Source organism: Etheostoma cragini, chromosome 24 (assembly GCF_013103735.1).
Source record: "Etheostoma cragini isolate CJK2018 chromosome 24, CSU_Ecrag_1.0, whole genome shotgun sequence".
Classification (NCBI taxonomy): Eukaryota; Metazoa; Chordata; class Actinopteri; order Perciformes; family Percidae; genus Etheostoma; species Etheostoma cragini.
The window spans coordinates 1,073,396-1,090,250 of NC_048430.1; the positions used below are offsets into that span (position 1 = coordinate 1,073,396).

Consider the following 16,855-nt stretch of genomic DNA (forward strand, 5'->3'; position numbering starts at 1 on the left):
TATCGGATTTGAACCCAAAGACCTGCGGGGTGTCACAGTTCTAGGCCCAGTGCGTTTGCACGATTGGCTCAGAGCCGGTCTGCGCAGGGCGGGTTCAGAGGGTTTGGGGTCCTGGCCTGTGCAGCTAGTGGGTCTGCAGGGAATTAGGGAGTGCCAAGGTCTGGCATCCTCCTCCTCCTCCTCCTCTCCCCCTCTTTCCTCCACAATTTCTCCCCTCCGGGCAATCAGCTGCAAGTGCAGAGAGATAGAGCGATAGAAAGCAAAGCTGTTTCTTAACTCCTCTCTCTTCTTCTGTGGTCTCTCTCTGGCACCGAGAGGCTGCAGGGAAGGTGTTTGTGCTTCAGAGTGGCTTCAGTAAGGGACCTATTCTTCTCCTCCCATAGGCTCTCAAATCAATACCTCATCTCTCCCTTTTTCTCTGTCTCTGTTTGCAACAAGGCACCACCGAGGAAAAAGGCCCAACAACTACACAGGACTCGCTTTCATGATTCATGCCACTGAAGAAGAGAGAGACAGACAGAGAGGGGACGGAGGAAAGACGAAGGGGAAGAGAAAGTGGCTGGAAGGAGGAGGAGGCGATCGGAGGGAGGGAGGGAGGGAGGGGGAGACTGCGGGGGCCGGCAGAATAAAGACACTAGAGGAAGGAGGCGACCTCGGGGTCATCACTCTCCTTAGCACCGCACACAGCCGGCCTATCTATAGCAGCCGAGCCAAGCCAGATTGATCTCATTGTCTTAAAGGAAGAAAGAGAGGGTGATCCTAGAAGGCGGGTATATCATCAAGCTAACAGCATCAGAGCAAACACCAACTATAGCTCACCCAGAGCAGAATATGCAGGAAAATAGTCTGCCTCTGTCTATACTCTTTCTAATTAAAGGATCATTCCCCTGTATTACAACTTGGTTCCTAATGTGGAAAGAAAGCCCCAGTTTAGCAATCTTATTGAACCGTGACATCACTACCCAAGCTGCCTGCTGGAAACATCCATCGTGGTTTACAGGCCGACTTCCTCGTTCAGCTGTGACTTCCTGTTCTTGCCATGTATAGTAAGTAATTATTACTGAGATTTCAGTTGAGCTGAAAATAATAAAAGTAATATTTTATTAATATCGGCTTATCATAAAACCTACAACTATAAATGGCCAAAAACTAAATAAAAATAAGGCCCAAGTTGTAAGAGTGGACAAAAATCCTTTAATGTTTGTAGTGAATATCTCAAAAGGAGCCAAGGTTGATCTGATCAAATATTCCTTGGGATCCTTGCAAAGGATTTACAGATTAACTCACTAAGAAAGGTGGAATAATCTCCCTATTAATGATTAAAGTGAAACGCTTTTCCTACACGTTAGTCTCCGGGCCAGCCAAACACTGGAAGAAGGTCACTTTTCTTGAGGCTGGGTCAGTCTTCATTTTCTTTGGTAACCTGCTTCGTATGAGAACATTTCATCATGAAATTTAACTTTTTCGCTCCAAAATCAACACTGCATAAAAACTTGCTGCATTTAAATCCTCTGACTCTTGATGTGGCATCAACCTTGTGATGTTGGGTCAAGGCCAAAGCAGGGAAATTTGAGAAGCATAACATGTTTATTTTTTAATTCTTTGCCAAGTCTTCTCTTTCTGTTTCACTGCACAATTTTCACAGCTGTACTGCGGATTATGTCTTCCTCAAATGTGAAAGAAAATGTTATTCTGCTTTTCCGCGGGGTAACGTCTTTATGGCTTTCCCTACACAGGTGTCTCTGCGTGAACGAGCGTGATAGAGATAGAATGGGAGAGAGAGAGAGAGAGTGAAAGATGTCTTAATGGAGTTATGCAAATGGAGGCGGCCCCTGTAATCCCCTGGCGATGTATTCCACCAGAGATGTGGACCGTACAGCTGTGTACAACGGGGATCCACGCTGTGCATTTCCTCTCTGCTTGTACACAAACAGCTCCGATACAGCTGTGTATCTCCATCCATGTAGTGTGAAGTAAGTTCACCCCCGTCGCCTCTTTCAGTATCAGTCCCCTTCTGTTTCCTGCCTGCCAACATCTTCCCATGCCAATAAACTTACAGATTTATATAGTTTTTTGTTAAAGATGATTTTTCCTAGTGTCTTAGGCCTTCATTTCCACAGGACAGATGAAGACATGAAAGGGGACAGAGAAGGGGAATGACATGCAGCAAAGGGCCGCAAGTCGGAGTCGAACCGGCGGCCGCTGCCACGAGGAGTAAACCTCTACACATGTGCGCCTGTTTTCCCAACTGAGCTAACCTGGCCACGACTTTCTGATTTGTGGATACAGGAGTGCGTCCAGGGTTTTTATCCCTATATTCAGAGCGAGAAAACATTGGTTGCAAGTGAACATTCAGTATTTATCCCTTTGATTATTTATAATGCTGCTTGTGTGGGAGTTTGTTTACATGTTTATGTGTTATGGCATATGATTCTGTTCTTTGGATACGTTGTAGAGCAGAGATCTGTTACGCCCCAGTGCTTCAAGGGTAAAGATTTATGTTTTTTTTTTTAATGGGGCTTTATAGTTTTCTTCTGTAGGTGTGTGTTACTTTATTTTATGCTTGTGTCTCTGTTGATGAATGTGTCCTTGAGGCCGATTACACTCGGCGTAATGTGTATGTGTGTGCAATAAAACTAGTGAATTAAAAGGGGATTTTATTCAGTTTGTCTGATGTAAGGAGTGTTTCTGCCTCGGTGTGATATCAGGAGGGTTGGGCATCGTTTAGATTCAACAATTACAGTTTTGATCCAATCTCGATTTGAATTCTGTGAAGGGTGGAGTTGAAACGGGTCACATGCTCATTTATCTCAGATAAGAGGAACAATTGTGATTTACCGGATTTTTTTTAAGTTAAGCGCTGTTTACTGTGCTCCATGGCTGCTATGGACACCAAAACTCACAAAATGAAGACGGCACTACAACTCTATAACCTATAGCACTTTAACTTCATATTTATAATGTTTTTAGTGACCTGTAGTGAGCTGTCATTGCAAAAAAAATAAAATGAATAAATAAAAACACAATCATCTTCTTTGTGTTGAAAAGTGAGGGCAGGGTTGACAGAGGTTTTACAACCGTGTTCGTCAAGGGAGAAATCTAGGTACCTGTAGCATTTCCAAACTATTCCAAAAAAAAAAAAAAAATCCAATTAGACCTGCACGATTAATCCTAAAAAAAAAAAAACGCGATCAGCCCTGTTCACGATTTAATTTTTAAATAACTTTGATTTTGATTGTTTTTTTTATGACTTTTTCTCAGTGACTTTCACGAGCCGACTGCATCACAAATGCTTCTACCATTTTTAAACACAGGCTTAATAAAATAAGTTTTAAAGCGCTCCCAAGCTCTTCTCTTCATTGAAGCCTCTATGTTTACAGGCTTGTGGTTTTGCAAAGTGCCCAAAAATTTGGTTTAGTACTACCATTTATTTTGTTTTGTCATGGTTCATGAGAGAAAACGTGAATTGAGAATCGTGATTCGTATTTTCCCCCGAACCGTGCAGGCCCAAATCCAGTGGAATCGTCATTTTGATTTCTTAATTAAAACTGGTTTTCAATGCCCATCCTAAATATCAGCATGTTTGTGTGTGTGTGTTTGTGTGTCTGTCTGTGTTTGTGTGTGAGCGATGTCTGCAAATGAGTCAAGCCGACTGGCCTGGTCCGCTCTGCCGAGTGCGTGACCTCTGGCTCCCAGAGAAAAAAGAGAGAATGGAAGGAGTGGGGGACGGATGCAGGGAAGCCTCGCTCCCACCCTCCTCGCCGTCTCCCTCCCATCACCCCCTCCGGTGACTCACACACCCAGCATGAGTATAGGCCTCTACCCACAGCCCCCTGCTGCTTGTTTAGAAAAAACAACAGAGGGAGACAGTGGGATCACAGAGGAGCTGGCAGGGAGGGCGGGAGGAGAGACAGTGGGAGAGAGAAAAGAGGAGGGGAGAGAGGAGGTTTTAAAGGCACGTTGCAATTAGGTACCGCAAACAGAAATTAGACTTCATTTAAAGGTGAGTTTATAACATATGGGAAAAAGTATGAGGACATATGTAAATAAGGTTTTATAAATGAAAAAGAAGCTGAGACTCTTCATCGTCATAGCAGTCAATCTTTTTCCTTTTCCGGTCAGTGGATGGAGTGTTTAGAGTGTGTGGGTGTGCTGAATAAATGCATGTGTTCAGAGGGTGACATTGCACCCACAGGTGTGATTAATGCTCCTGACCCGAGTCAAAGGTTACAGATTTACGGAAATGAAATAAAAACATCATTCCTTTTTCCCTCTGTGCTCCTGCGGTCCACAAACAAACAGATGAGGGACGGCAGAAAGGATTCTGGCATGCTTGTCTTGTTGTCAGGGTTACACAGGTATGCCAGGTGAGTACAACTTAAAACCTACATTGTGTCATTTTTTATGAGTTGATTCTTAGCAACATTAAAAACTTTGTTCCTTTACAAATTAGTGCTCATTCATTTGTAATTACTTCCACCAAGCAATCAAAGTATTCTCGTAAGCGTAGTATCGGTCCAACGTTACACGTCGTAGAGGCGGGGACGTAGTAAGAGCTGAAAAATAACAACATGTGTGCCGTAATTTACTAATTTTCTATCTCTTAGGGACGATACCGAGCCCTAGTTCACAATCAACACTCAAGTATATATAAGTATAAACACATACCATTTTCTGCATGCCAACTTTAATGTACACACTACACACTACACACACACACACACACACACACACACACACACACACATAAAAGCACACCTGACACTCCTCCAATCCCATTAAGATGTATTTAAGGATGTCTAATGGAAATTGATCAGTGATTAAGATCATTTCAGGTTAATCCAATTAATCAATGCCTGCTGATTAGGATGGTGGAAAAAAGGCAAAGGATTCATCACAACCCCCTTCGGCCTGCAGACACGGCAGTTAGCCGGGAATGTTAAATAAGGCTGTGTCACCTTCAGGTCTGGTTGGACTCTGGTTGAAAAAGATTTGTTAAAAAAGTCAAGGAAAGAAAGACGTGTGGCAGAGGGAGGAGGTGACTCCAGAGCCTTTAGGAACAGCAGAAAAATAAGAAATAGCTAAATGGAAAGTAAGAGTTTATGCTGGTGTGCCCTCTGCAAGGTTGTATGTTTTGTCGCCAATATAAATTGAACTCAATAGAGGGGTGTAGAGAGCTCTGGAGAGTAATTCAGAGAAAAGGATAGGATGCTTAACTATGTGTCTGAAAGAGAGAGAGAGAGAGAGTGACAGAGAGAGAGAGAGAGAGAGAGAGAGAGAGAGAAATGCAAGAGATGAGAAAAATGACTCAAATCAACTGAAAAACTAAACGATAAAACGGCACTAAGATCTTACGCAGACTTGATGTTTTGTTAACTCACGCTACATGTTTAAATCGGCCTCTTTGCTCAACTATGTCCCCAACATTGAGGACAAAACGAGTGAAAGAAAGCATTACTTTGGGCTTTTCTACTATGGATGGATATGACTTTGATTAACCACAACACAAGTGATGTGGAAATCGGACCGTGGCCAGCTGACCAAAATCTCTGATCTGCCTACTGTCCGAGAGCCAGACACTGATCGTGCAGGTAAATGATGAAGTGACGAGACGCTGCTCAAACTGCACGTCAGACAACAAGTGATCTAGCAGAATTCAGCACGATCAGAAGTCAGTAGTGATCAATTCAGGGTTAAATATTAAGCTCAATCCATGTCGTCGCTGCTCATCTTAAGACACACTTCTTATTTTCTTCATAAATCCTTTGGGAAAAATCAAAAGCGTGACAATCTGGCACGTGAACCGGATCTCACTACAAACTGTCACATTCTGTCGGTGTGATGACAAGCAGTTTAATGACCTAAAGGAAAACAGCTACACAAACGTCACAACCATTATAATTAGCTCAATCAGGAAGGGCTAAATGAAGGATGATTGACACAGTCTGTTGCAAGATGGAATACACAGGATAATTTGGGAAGAGGACAAAGTGCAGTTCCTAACCTACAGAGAGCTTCAGCTGCTTCGTTTAATACTTTTTGGGAGAAACAAAGCTCTTGGACAGAGTTCGGCTTCAGAGGGATCAGCTTTCACTTGTCTTTTGCACTCAAACAAATACCTCTTTGCCTCATTTTAGGCTGCCAAGTGAGACTTTTCTGTCCATTTTTCTGTTTGCCTTCATCTATTTGTTGGCATGCTTTCTTACTTCATCTCAAGCAATGTTTGCTTTCAGTCTGGAACTGTGGTGGGAGGTAGATTTGGGGGCAGACAATACTAGATGTCCCTTCAATTTTTTAAGGTGGACAAACCCTTTTGACCCCTTGTCCTGGTTGACTGGAACCTTTTTTGTTGTTGTTTCAATGTGCCTTTACTTAGAATGTGTTGCAGTGTTGCTATTTTAGGGTTATACCGAATGTCTTATTTTATTTTGTTTAGTTTACATTCAAAGCTTTTTTTAAGGTTTTCATATGAAGCCTCAAATGCCTCTCGCCCCCTTCTGGTTTGGTGGAAATTAGACTACATCGACATGTTTAATTTCAGGGATTGTTCAGGTACAGATGGAAATTCTGACGTTTTAAACTCCGGTGGTTTTCCGAGGACTATGGTTACCTGGTCCTCAGATCTCTGCAGGGTAAATCCAGACAGCTAGCTAGACTATCTGTCCAATCGGAGTTTTCTAAAGCACGACTAAAACAACTGTTGAATGACACATCTTCACCAAAACAAGTTCCGCTCTAGACGATTGTGATTGGTTTAAAGAAAGGCCAATAAACCAGAGCATACTTTCCTCCCATCCCGGAATGCTGTGTGAACTAGGCAGACCTGGAGGAAGGTCTGGCAATGCGAGACTTCATGGAAACAAACCCTAATTCACCAAGTTAAATATGTTGGCTCTATGCGCTGTTCTCCAGGTGTCGGACTATCGTCCAGCTCAGGCCGTTTTTTAGAGACGGATCAGTAAATTAGCTAAATAAAATTAGAAAAATGCAATGTACTATCGCCCAACCCTAGCACAGCATTCAAATGTGGTTTTAGATTTTGATTGTGAACATCATTAATGAAGCTTGGAACTATTCACACTGATCTGCTGTGGGCATAACCGAGGGCCATAACAACAGCAAAACCTGGGGCACATACACCCTGGGTCAGAATGTAGTGTGAGAGTGGCTGGAGTACGAGGCTGTTTGGGCATTTGGTAGGTCAGTAAGAGAATAGCAGCCGAGGGGGGGGGGATTTGTGATGGAGTTTGGGGCCTGGACTCTTCCGTGGCCAAAGCACAAATGCAAGGCCGTGTTAGAGCAAAAGGGTTTTATTTATAGGGCAATTTATAAGAACCGCTGGAGAGAGACGGGAGCTGCCGGTGAACACTTTCTCTCTCAATCTCCAAACACTCGGATGCACGCAGACACAAATTCATAAATTTTCTCAATCTGCACCTGAAGCAGTTCACACACGCTTTACTTAGAGGATGACACACCTGGTGTGGGCAGTTAGTCATTCATTCCAGCATGGTGGGCAGACAACACACACACACTCACTATAATTCACCCTGCCTGGAGAAGAAGATAGAAGGATCCAAGCATAACGTTTTATAGATCTTGGTAATAGTATACTGTAGCATGCTGAATGTTTGTACAGAACGTTCTGATACATGTACTGTTTCAACTGGCAGACAAAGAAAAATAACATCAATACCAACTGCTGCATGTATCCAATGTGACATGTTGAAAATATGACAAACTAGGCTAAAAGAAAACAAATAACAGATTGAATAATACATTTGCTGTTTTGTTAAATACCATACTTCAGAGGGTGTGAAACTGTCTTTAATAAATAATTACGTTTTTTAATTTGGTTATGTTTCCCCACAGAGACACACAGAATGAAAGAAGTGTGTGATGGGGACCGAGAGAAGGGATGGTGAAGGCCAGTCGTGGGGAGAATGGAAAGCAGAGATCAAGTACAGGAAACGAGGGAGGAAATTAGAGCTCAGAGGGTGGATGAAGGAAAGCTCGGTTAAAAATCGCCATTCAGTGGCTGATTAACTGATCCACGTGACCTTTCTGGGTCATAAAATACAGATGCGTCTCTACTTTTACGTGCCCTTTTGGTCACACGGGTCAATCTGGCTTTAACATACCATTCTGTTTAAGTAAAATAGTAGCTACACATTTGCAGGCTGCTGAGAATGAAAGTATAATACGTGGAACACAGTGAGCAACATTGCAAGCCAGATATTTAGACCTGATTCAAAAGTAGTTAGTGTTTGTAGGTGACAAGTGTGTGTCCTTACACTCCATATACACACCACACAAGGAGGAATTTTTCCTGTTTTTCTCCCATTTAACCCTGCTCTCCTCATACGTTAAAAGCGTTCTGCTCTGCTAAATTATAGTTAAAAAGTGCAACCTGTGCGGTGTGGAGATGAAACCAAAGTAAGACAGTGAAAGCGTGAATGACAGCAAGGCCCCGTGTGCGATAAAGCACCTGATTGAATTATTTACCTCCTCCATAAACATTTCCCCCTGCCACCTGAAAGAAAAGGGCCTTCCCTCGCTGAGTTATGACAGTAACCTGGTTTTGGCAGCAGGCTTCTTCAGGAATAATAGGCCTTTTTGGGCTAAGTTATGGCACTAGGAAGACTTTCCTTTACAATTCACTCGCTTTACCACCACTGTGCCACGAGGGTGCCGTGTAACCTGGCATGGGAAAACGCCGGCGGACGGGGGTTCAGGAATTACTGAAGGACCGTGGTGCTTACTTCATAAACTTGTCAAAGCACCTTTTCATTTTATTTCCCAAACAAACCCAATCATCCCCCCACTCCCCCCCTCCCCCATGGTGCATCTAGCTGCGGCTTAGGTCAGTTAATAAATACATCAGTTCCCTAAAAAATAAAAAGTGCTGCGACGTTAAAAACAAAATAAAATATGGATGAGGCTGCTTCAGTGCTCTGGGCGTGTCAAGTGTGATTTAAAATGAGGAAGGGATGCGCGGAAAGGAAAGAGGAGATTGCTGAGGAGAGCATAGACAGCCAGGGTGACCTTTGACCTCCAATAGCAGCCAGTCAGGTAATTCTGCTGAGCTGAATTTCACAAAACAGCCACTAGGGAGACACCCGCCTAAATTCATCAGCTTTACTGATTAGGAAGAAGCGCACGTCAATCTGTGGCCAATCTGTCAGTCTTTGTGGGAGTGTGTGTTTTTGGGATAAAAGGTGTGAAAGTGTCTGTATAGGTTTGAACGTGTGTACTTGTCAGCGTTGCGTGTGTGTGTGTGTGTGTGTGTGTGTGTGTGTGTGTGTGAGTCATAGGGCTGTGTGTGTTTTGGTGACTATCTATTTGGTGTGTGTGTTTTGGTGTGTTTTGGTGACTATCTGTCCAATCGGAGTTTTCTAAAGCACGACTAAAACAACTGTTGAATGACACATCTTCACCAAAACAAGTTCCGCTCTAGACGATTGTGATTGGTTTAAAGAAAGGCCAATAAACCAGAGCATACTTTCCTCCCATCCCCCACATGATATGCAGCCTGACACTTTTAGCTCAGATTTAGAGGGAAAGCTACTTGATAAAAATCATTTTGAATATTTTTCAGTAAAGAGGAATCCAATGATCTCCAAAATACATTAAACAAAGGGATTTATGGTAAATGTGGTCTCAAGGAAAGAAACTACTTAGGTAGTATTTTTGTAAGCTCTGGCCACCATTCACGTTGATAAGACTATTATTGTACTTCCTAATGTAAGCACTGAGAAAACCGAGAATGCAGATGGGGCAAAAACAGACAGAAAGGTTTCTAAGAAAGAAACTTATTTGAGCAAAAACCGAAGCTGAGCTGTAGAAGTATTACCCAAACTCTTCTTTCTAGACATCAATCCATTAAGACTGACTCTGGGTCAACTTTGACCATGTCTACTTTCCGTAGTTTTCCTGTTCAATAAGGAATGCAAGCTGAAACTAGAAATAAAATGAAACAATAAAAATCCTTTAACCCTTCTGATGTCTTTGGGGCAAATGTGACCCATTTAAAGAATGTCTACATCTGAAATATGGGTTTCCTTTTAACAAAATTACCACAAAAAATTGACTGGATTCTATACAACGCTCTTTGCAAATACAATTGACCACTTTCATTCCTGACTAAACTCATCTGTACGTTCCTCTGATCTTAACAATTAATCAAAATAATTCATAGTTTCTGCTTTTCTAACTCAAATTTTAGGTATAATTCTGTATGAATGAGGGTTATGACCATGAATTCCAAAAAGTAGTGTAAAACTAGTAGCAGTAAGGTGGCGTTAGTGAAAGCAAAAACAAAGTCTGAAAAAGGGACAAAAATGTCAAATTTTCTGTCAGTTTTTGAACCGGGAGGACAACACCAGGGTTAAGCTCTTAAAATAATAGCAGCGGTGTGAAAAAATAACTTTGCATTGTGTCAGCCTTGGTCTCATTATTCATGTATCACAGTGAATTTGACAATGATGTATTGATGTTTCTACACATACCATGTTTTAGGTGTGTGCATAAAGTTGGGTGTATTTTTTGTTTGTGTGTGTGTAAGTGTGAGTTTGTCCTCCACTGGTCACAGAGCCACGGGCTAGGAAATGGGCTTTCCTGTCGTTCAGAGGGGCTAAGCTGACAGAGCATGAAGGCAACCATAAAGTCCCAAACGGCCTCCTGATACTGGCTGCCTCGCTAGCTAATCATTACACTTCTTCCTCTCATGTGTTCAGCATTTTTTACTCCTCTTTTCTCACTCCATCCAGGCCAACTCCTCCTCACCAACCCCGCTCTCTCACCTCTGCTTGAGTATCGCTTCTCCTTTTTTTGTTGTTGTTTGTTAAAGTGACATTTTGTGTGAGTGTGTGGCTGTGAGAAAAGAGTGTGTGCATGTTGGTGTGCACTCTGCAGAAGGATTCCAGCTCTGAGAACTACCTTGCATGACCTCCAAATCTGCTGAGCGCTCACAAAAAGGAACTCTGCTTTCTCCCCTTTGCTGTTTCCCTCCATCAGAATCTCACGCAGCGGCGAGTAGTTTTACTCTCGACTGTGCAACACGGCGGCTCTGAGAAGGGGAAGCACTGCCTGCTGCCAGCCTCGATATGAAGAGCAGTCACCAGTTTCTCCCCAAAGTGTCTCTCACAGGCAGCCAGAAATGTGCCGCCCTTTCAACTGGAACACTCAATTCTAGCAAAATAAAATAAAATAAGAGGAAGCTTTTAAATCCCGGAGGTGACACACTTGTTAATGTGCATTTCCTCTTAATAAACAGTGACACAGAGCGGAAAAAATAATCTTCCTTTACATTTCACAGTCATTACAACCACCACGACCAGTAGACAGGGCTCACTGGGCAGCAACCGAGGCATGAGTGACCCCCGCTGACCGCTGGTGAGCCACTGGGACAAAGCCACAGGTAGTCGTGCATAATTCCACTTCCTGCCCTGTGTAATAGCTTCTGGTGACCTCTGGCTGCACGCCGCGACCTATCATGCCCCATCAAGCCCCATCAAGCTCGCCCCAGTCCTCACAGCACGGCAGCACCGAGGCTGAGTGAGTGAAAGGCTGGGGAGGTTGTTATAAAACATACTCCATTAGGTCACTTTTTTCACCATCCAAGGAACTTCTTGATAATGTCTGTAATGGTTTCTGATTAGGGCTGGGTACCGAAACCTGGTACCAATATGGCCCTGGTTCCTAAGAGACCGAATGACAACGCAGGTTTCACTGCCTCATGTTGGTGCTCTCTGGTGCTCTTAGATGGATGTTAAGGCAACTGAATCATCACTGCATAACGCTAGACAACACTACACTTGGCAGCAGGTAATGTTATATGTAATAAATCATTTAAAATTGACCATATTGGGCGCCTGGTTAGCTCACCCGGTAGAGCGGGTGCCCATATGTAGAGATTTACTCCTCGACGCAGCGGCCGCCGGTTCAACGCCTGCTGCATGTCTTTCCCCTTCTCGCTCCCCTTTCAAGTCTAAAATTGTCCTATACATATACAGGCCTGAAAAAATGAATTAAAAATTGATTATATATGGACTTAGCAATACATAAGATGTTCTTTAATGTCACCGACTGTCGTTCTGTGCTGTTCTTGTATTAAAGTCGGTTCAAGCACTAGCAGTTATATATAGTAGTATATATAGTTATATATAGTAGTATATATATATATATATATATATATATATATAGTTATAACACCGTTATCAGAAAAACCCAAACAATACCCAACCCTAAATCTAACTACTTTATATCAGATCTATTATTTGTGCACACCTAGAGAGGAAACCAAGGGGCTTTATGGTCTTCTATGACATCAAGAAAACCCAATATTTTAATCAAGGTCATCTATTCTTCCTCAAAAACGTTACGCTATAAGATTTCCATTGGCTGTGTGAACACTTACAGACCCCATACAGCTCATTCCTCTTTAAAAAAAGCATGTCTTGTTATATTTACACACTAATTAATACTGTTACAGCATCAATACGTGACTTTTGGTAGAACAGTAATATTATTAGCGTAATATTTCATACATTCAGTGTTTAAAGGAGCAGCACGCCTGATTATATATACATGTTTTTTCATTATCTAAAAAAATCACACACACACACACACACACACACACACACACACACACACACACACACACACACACACACACACACACACACACACACACACACACAGCTGCAGCTGGTTGTGATGACACGCTGAGGATGTGTTAATTCACCCCTCTAAGTTTCCTTATCATGTCTGCTGCTTGGCCATTCATTAATAGTCCTGTTTTAATTAGCCATTAGTGAACACACTCCCCATGTCAGAGATATGAGATGGGAGTGTGTGTGGGGCAAAGAGAGAGGGGAGTGGGAGTACACATACTGCAAGGAAGGTGTAAAGAGTATAGATGTGTAGTGTGTGTGTGTGTGTGTGTGTGTGTGTGTGTGTGTGTGTGTGTGGACAGCTCCATTCTCCCACTGTGGCGGCAGAACAATTGGCAGGGACATGCTGTTCAGTGGGGCCTCCTCCTCATTATTGGCCCACTGCTCACTTGTGAGCCGTATCATTGTACTGCAAGACAATGGCAGCCAGGGGCCCCACCCGACATGATACCCGCCTCCACACACACACACACACATGCCAGTCCAGCTAGAAGCTTAACTCTCCCCTCCTCTCCCATCTTCATGTACCCGCACGACAATCACCCCTCCTCTACGTCTCAACCCCGCAGTATCGCTGCACGGGATTGGCTGCAGCACGGACACCCAACGCTGGTCAGAGTCCACGGCGAGAGAACGGGGGATTAATCCTAATTAGCATCAACAATAAAAACAAACAAACACTGATGGGGGAGAGGGGTCACCGAGGCAATCCCACTGTCTCGCCTAATTAGCATTGTTTACCAAGTGACACAGTATTTTAAGGTGTGAGCGCGCAAGGGCTAAGATTATATTTTACTTCCTGTCAAAGATTATTGATATTAACTATTGATTTAAAGTTCCTTCTGTACTAAACGGTAAACTGGGTCTTAATGTTGTAAAGTGAAAATCTTCGATATAATATATATACACATATGATTACAATATTCTAAAAAAGATGACCTGTTTTGGTTTACTGTTGTGTTAATGGTTTGAGCTAAAACCCTTAGTACCAATTAAGGGAAATGTTAATTTTGAAGGATAATTTATTGCATAAATACAAATAATACATACTTATAGATATACATTATACTTTTTCACAAATAAATCTAAATACATTGTTTCCATAACCATACATTAAGCCGCAAAAGTGCAACTATGGAGAAAAAGTATTCACAGGGTCTCAAAAGAACATGTGGCCAGGTTAGCTCAGCTGGTGGAACAAGCACACACACATATAGAGGTTTACTCCTTGACGCAGCGGCTGCAGGTTCAACTCCAACCTGCGGCCCTTTTCTACATGTTAAATCCCCCCCTCTCTCCCCTTTCATGTCTTTATCTGTCCTGTGGAATTAAATATCTAAATTACCCTAAACATTAATCTTTAGGAAAGTACACAAAAAAACGCTCTGATAATTAGCTGATTTATTCTAAAAAATTTAACAGAACTTTAGCTGCAAAACATTAAAATGTCAATGCATTGACTTTTCACCTGTAGCAAATGGTATTTGAGGAAGATCTGACAATAAAGGGTGTTCTGTTTTAGGTAGAACTGGAAGAATATGAGGACTAAAGAGGAGTATTCTGGAGAATAAACATACATGAGCATTAAGTCTGCAATGCCAGTTATTGTGAAGCATAAATTAGACTACGACTTTAGCCTTCTGCGATAAAAATAGATGACGTCCTCAAATTTCTTGTTTTGAACTGTTCAAAAATATTCAATTGAAATGCAAAACATTGCCATTTATGAAACATGAAATTACAGCATATTAACTGCCATAGAAATATATCAGCTACACATTCCCACAGCATGGGACTAATAGGAAATATAACACTAGGGTGGTAGAGTCTGCACAGAGCTCTATGGATGAACTGTTGCTGATGTGAGCCAGGCCTTGTTGCCAGTTCCCAAATTCACAGAAAATTCCCCCAGATGTCCTTCTATTCAGACTTGACGTTGTTACCTCCCCCCTTAGTTGTATTAGAGTTTGTATAATCCAGTCAATTTCTGAGGACTATGGTTACCTGGTTCTCAGATCTGCAGGGTAAATCCAGACAGCTAGCTAGACTATCTCTCCAGTGCGACTTAAACTGCTTTTGAACGTACACATGTTCCACCAAAATAAGTTCCTTCCAGAGACTACTTTGCAGCAGCAGCGTGACTCCGCCCGGCGCTTAGCACCGCCCAAGACGATTGTGATTGGTTTAAAGAAATGACAATAAACCAGAGCAGGTTTTTCTCTCAGGTTTTTCTTAGTGAGTCTTGAGTCTCGCATTGCCAGACCCTCCTCCGCAGCGCTGTGGAGGAAGGTCTGGCAATGCGAGACTCAAGACTCACTAAGAAAATCTTAAAAGAAAAGTGCGGGCTGTTGTAATTTGGGAATAAGGTGACCAACGGCTACATTATTGCTTCAATGTGACAGTGTCCAAATACTTTTAGGCCTTTTCTTTTTTAAGTCTGACCTGTTTCAAAAGTCAAAACTTTAAAACTAGTAATAGATTTGTGAGTTATAAGATTTCCATACACACATCATTTAGGTTGTAAACTCCTTACACACATACACTACACTCAAGTACACTCCAGCACACTGATGAGCTGAATACAAAAATGAAAAAGATCTTCGATCGCCACACCACAAGTATAAATATTAGTGATGAGATGATTGATGATAGGATTTCTAAATCTCTTTGGCATCGGAGAAAAATTGCATTTGCCTCCGAGTGTCTGCCCGTCTGCGATGCTGAAGGCTCACCCCTGGGGAACTCATAGTTGCAGTGGGGGTCAGTGAAAACTGGGCCAAATCAAAGTGATTAAGGACCTGCAAATCAATAACGCCTTTATATTAGATTTACTCACCAGCCTTGCATCGCACAGAGTCAGCAGAAAGACGCGAGGAGGCAGAGGCTGAGATGATCCCAGATCCAACTAAGTGTCGGCAGATTGGGTGGCGGCATAAATCTTTAGTCTTTGAGACGTAATAAAATATAATCATCTTTGAATGGAAGGACGAGGGTAGGTTGAGGATTGTCTTTTGTTTTCTGCTGGTTGACTTTGGTGGGATGTGGTTGTGTAGTGTAACGTATAAACGTCTGTGGATGCGTATATTAATGTATAAATGTATATTTACAAAACACAGGTGCAGGTCAAATTAACTGAACTACAGGTGTACAATTAGCCTCAAGATAATTGGTTTATAATCTAAATCACACATACAATTTAGCCAGGATTCTACAGAGAGACATCTTTTCACCTGCTCATGGATATGAAGGTACTGTATGTGCAAAGCAGCTAGGAAAAGCTATGATCAAGACCTTTGCAAGACAACTCAGCGATCATTCAGGAAGAGACATTCAGTGTGGGAGAGGTAAAGAAACGACTTGACAAACTGATAGGACTCGCAGCTGAAAGCAACAAGTCTACGTTGCCCAACATTATCCTGTGAAACGCAAAGAGTTAATAACTAAAGCAGAGAAGGCAAGTTGAGGGAACTCACTTTCTTGCACGACAAATACTGTCAGTCATATTCCTAAAAACGACAGGAGGACCCATGGACGTGAGAAAAACCCTGACCAGATATTTAATAGGCACCACACTTACAGGAAAAATCATGTTTCAAAATGTCTATGTTTCTCAAACACACACACACACACACACACACACACACATTAGTAAATAAATAGCTTTCTGGTGACAATAACTTTAATGCCTGAGCATGTGCATACAGACTTGTGCACGCAATGTGCCATTTCCCTTTATCTCCATGGAGACAACATGCCCCCCCCTCCCCTCCAGTGTCTGTCTCACAGTAAATCTAAATTGGCGAGTGCAGTTAACCCCCTCACCTCCTCCATAGCCAGCTCCTAAGTCCCTGGATCTGTGCAGCAGACGATGAGAGAGAAAAACAATCAATCTGAGAAAAAAAGAAGAGCAGAGGGAAGGGAAGGGAGGGGGTAAAAGAAAAGCCACTGGAACATGTTAGCACACAACAGTGCCAGGATCACGCAGAAGCCACAGTATTTTTTTTGTTGCACTGAAGATAAAGACTAAAGGAACTTTCATTCTATGTGTGTGTTTAACAGTTTCCTTTTAGGAAAAGAGAGGTTGTTTTGCACAAATCTTTGATGTAATCTGGTGTGAGAGGAGGATATGTGTGTGTGTGTGTGTGTGTGTGTGTGTGTGTGTGTGTGTGTGTGTGTGTGTG

At 42.4% G+C, this 16,855-nt stretch overlaps 1 long non-coding RNA gene across 2 annotated transcripts in view; it reads right to left on the minus strand.

Moving 5' to 3' along the window:
- Nucleotides 1-16,494: 16,494 nt before the first annotated feature.
- The window catches only part of LOC117939323, an 84,461-nt gene continuing 84,100 nt past the window's right edge, over nucleotides 16,495-16,855 (minus strand). For both annotated transcript variants that reach the window (XR_004655555.1, XR_004655554.1), the window contains exon 4: nucleotides 16,495-16,564. This is a non-coding gene — a long non-coding RNA (uncharacterized LOC117939323). The remainder of the gene's footprint in view (nucleotides 16,565-16,855) is intronic.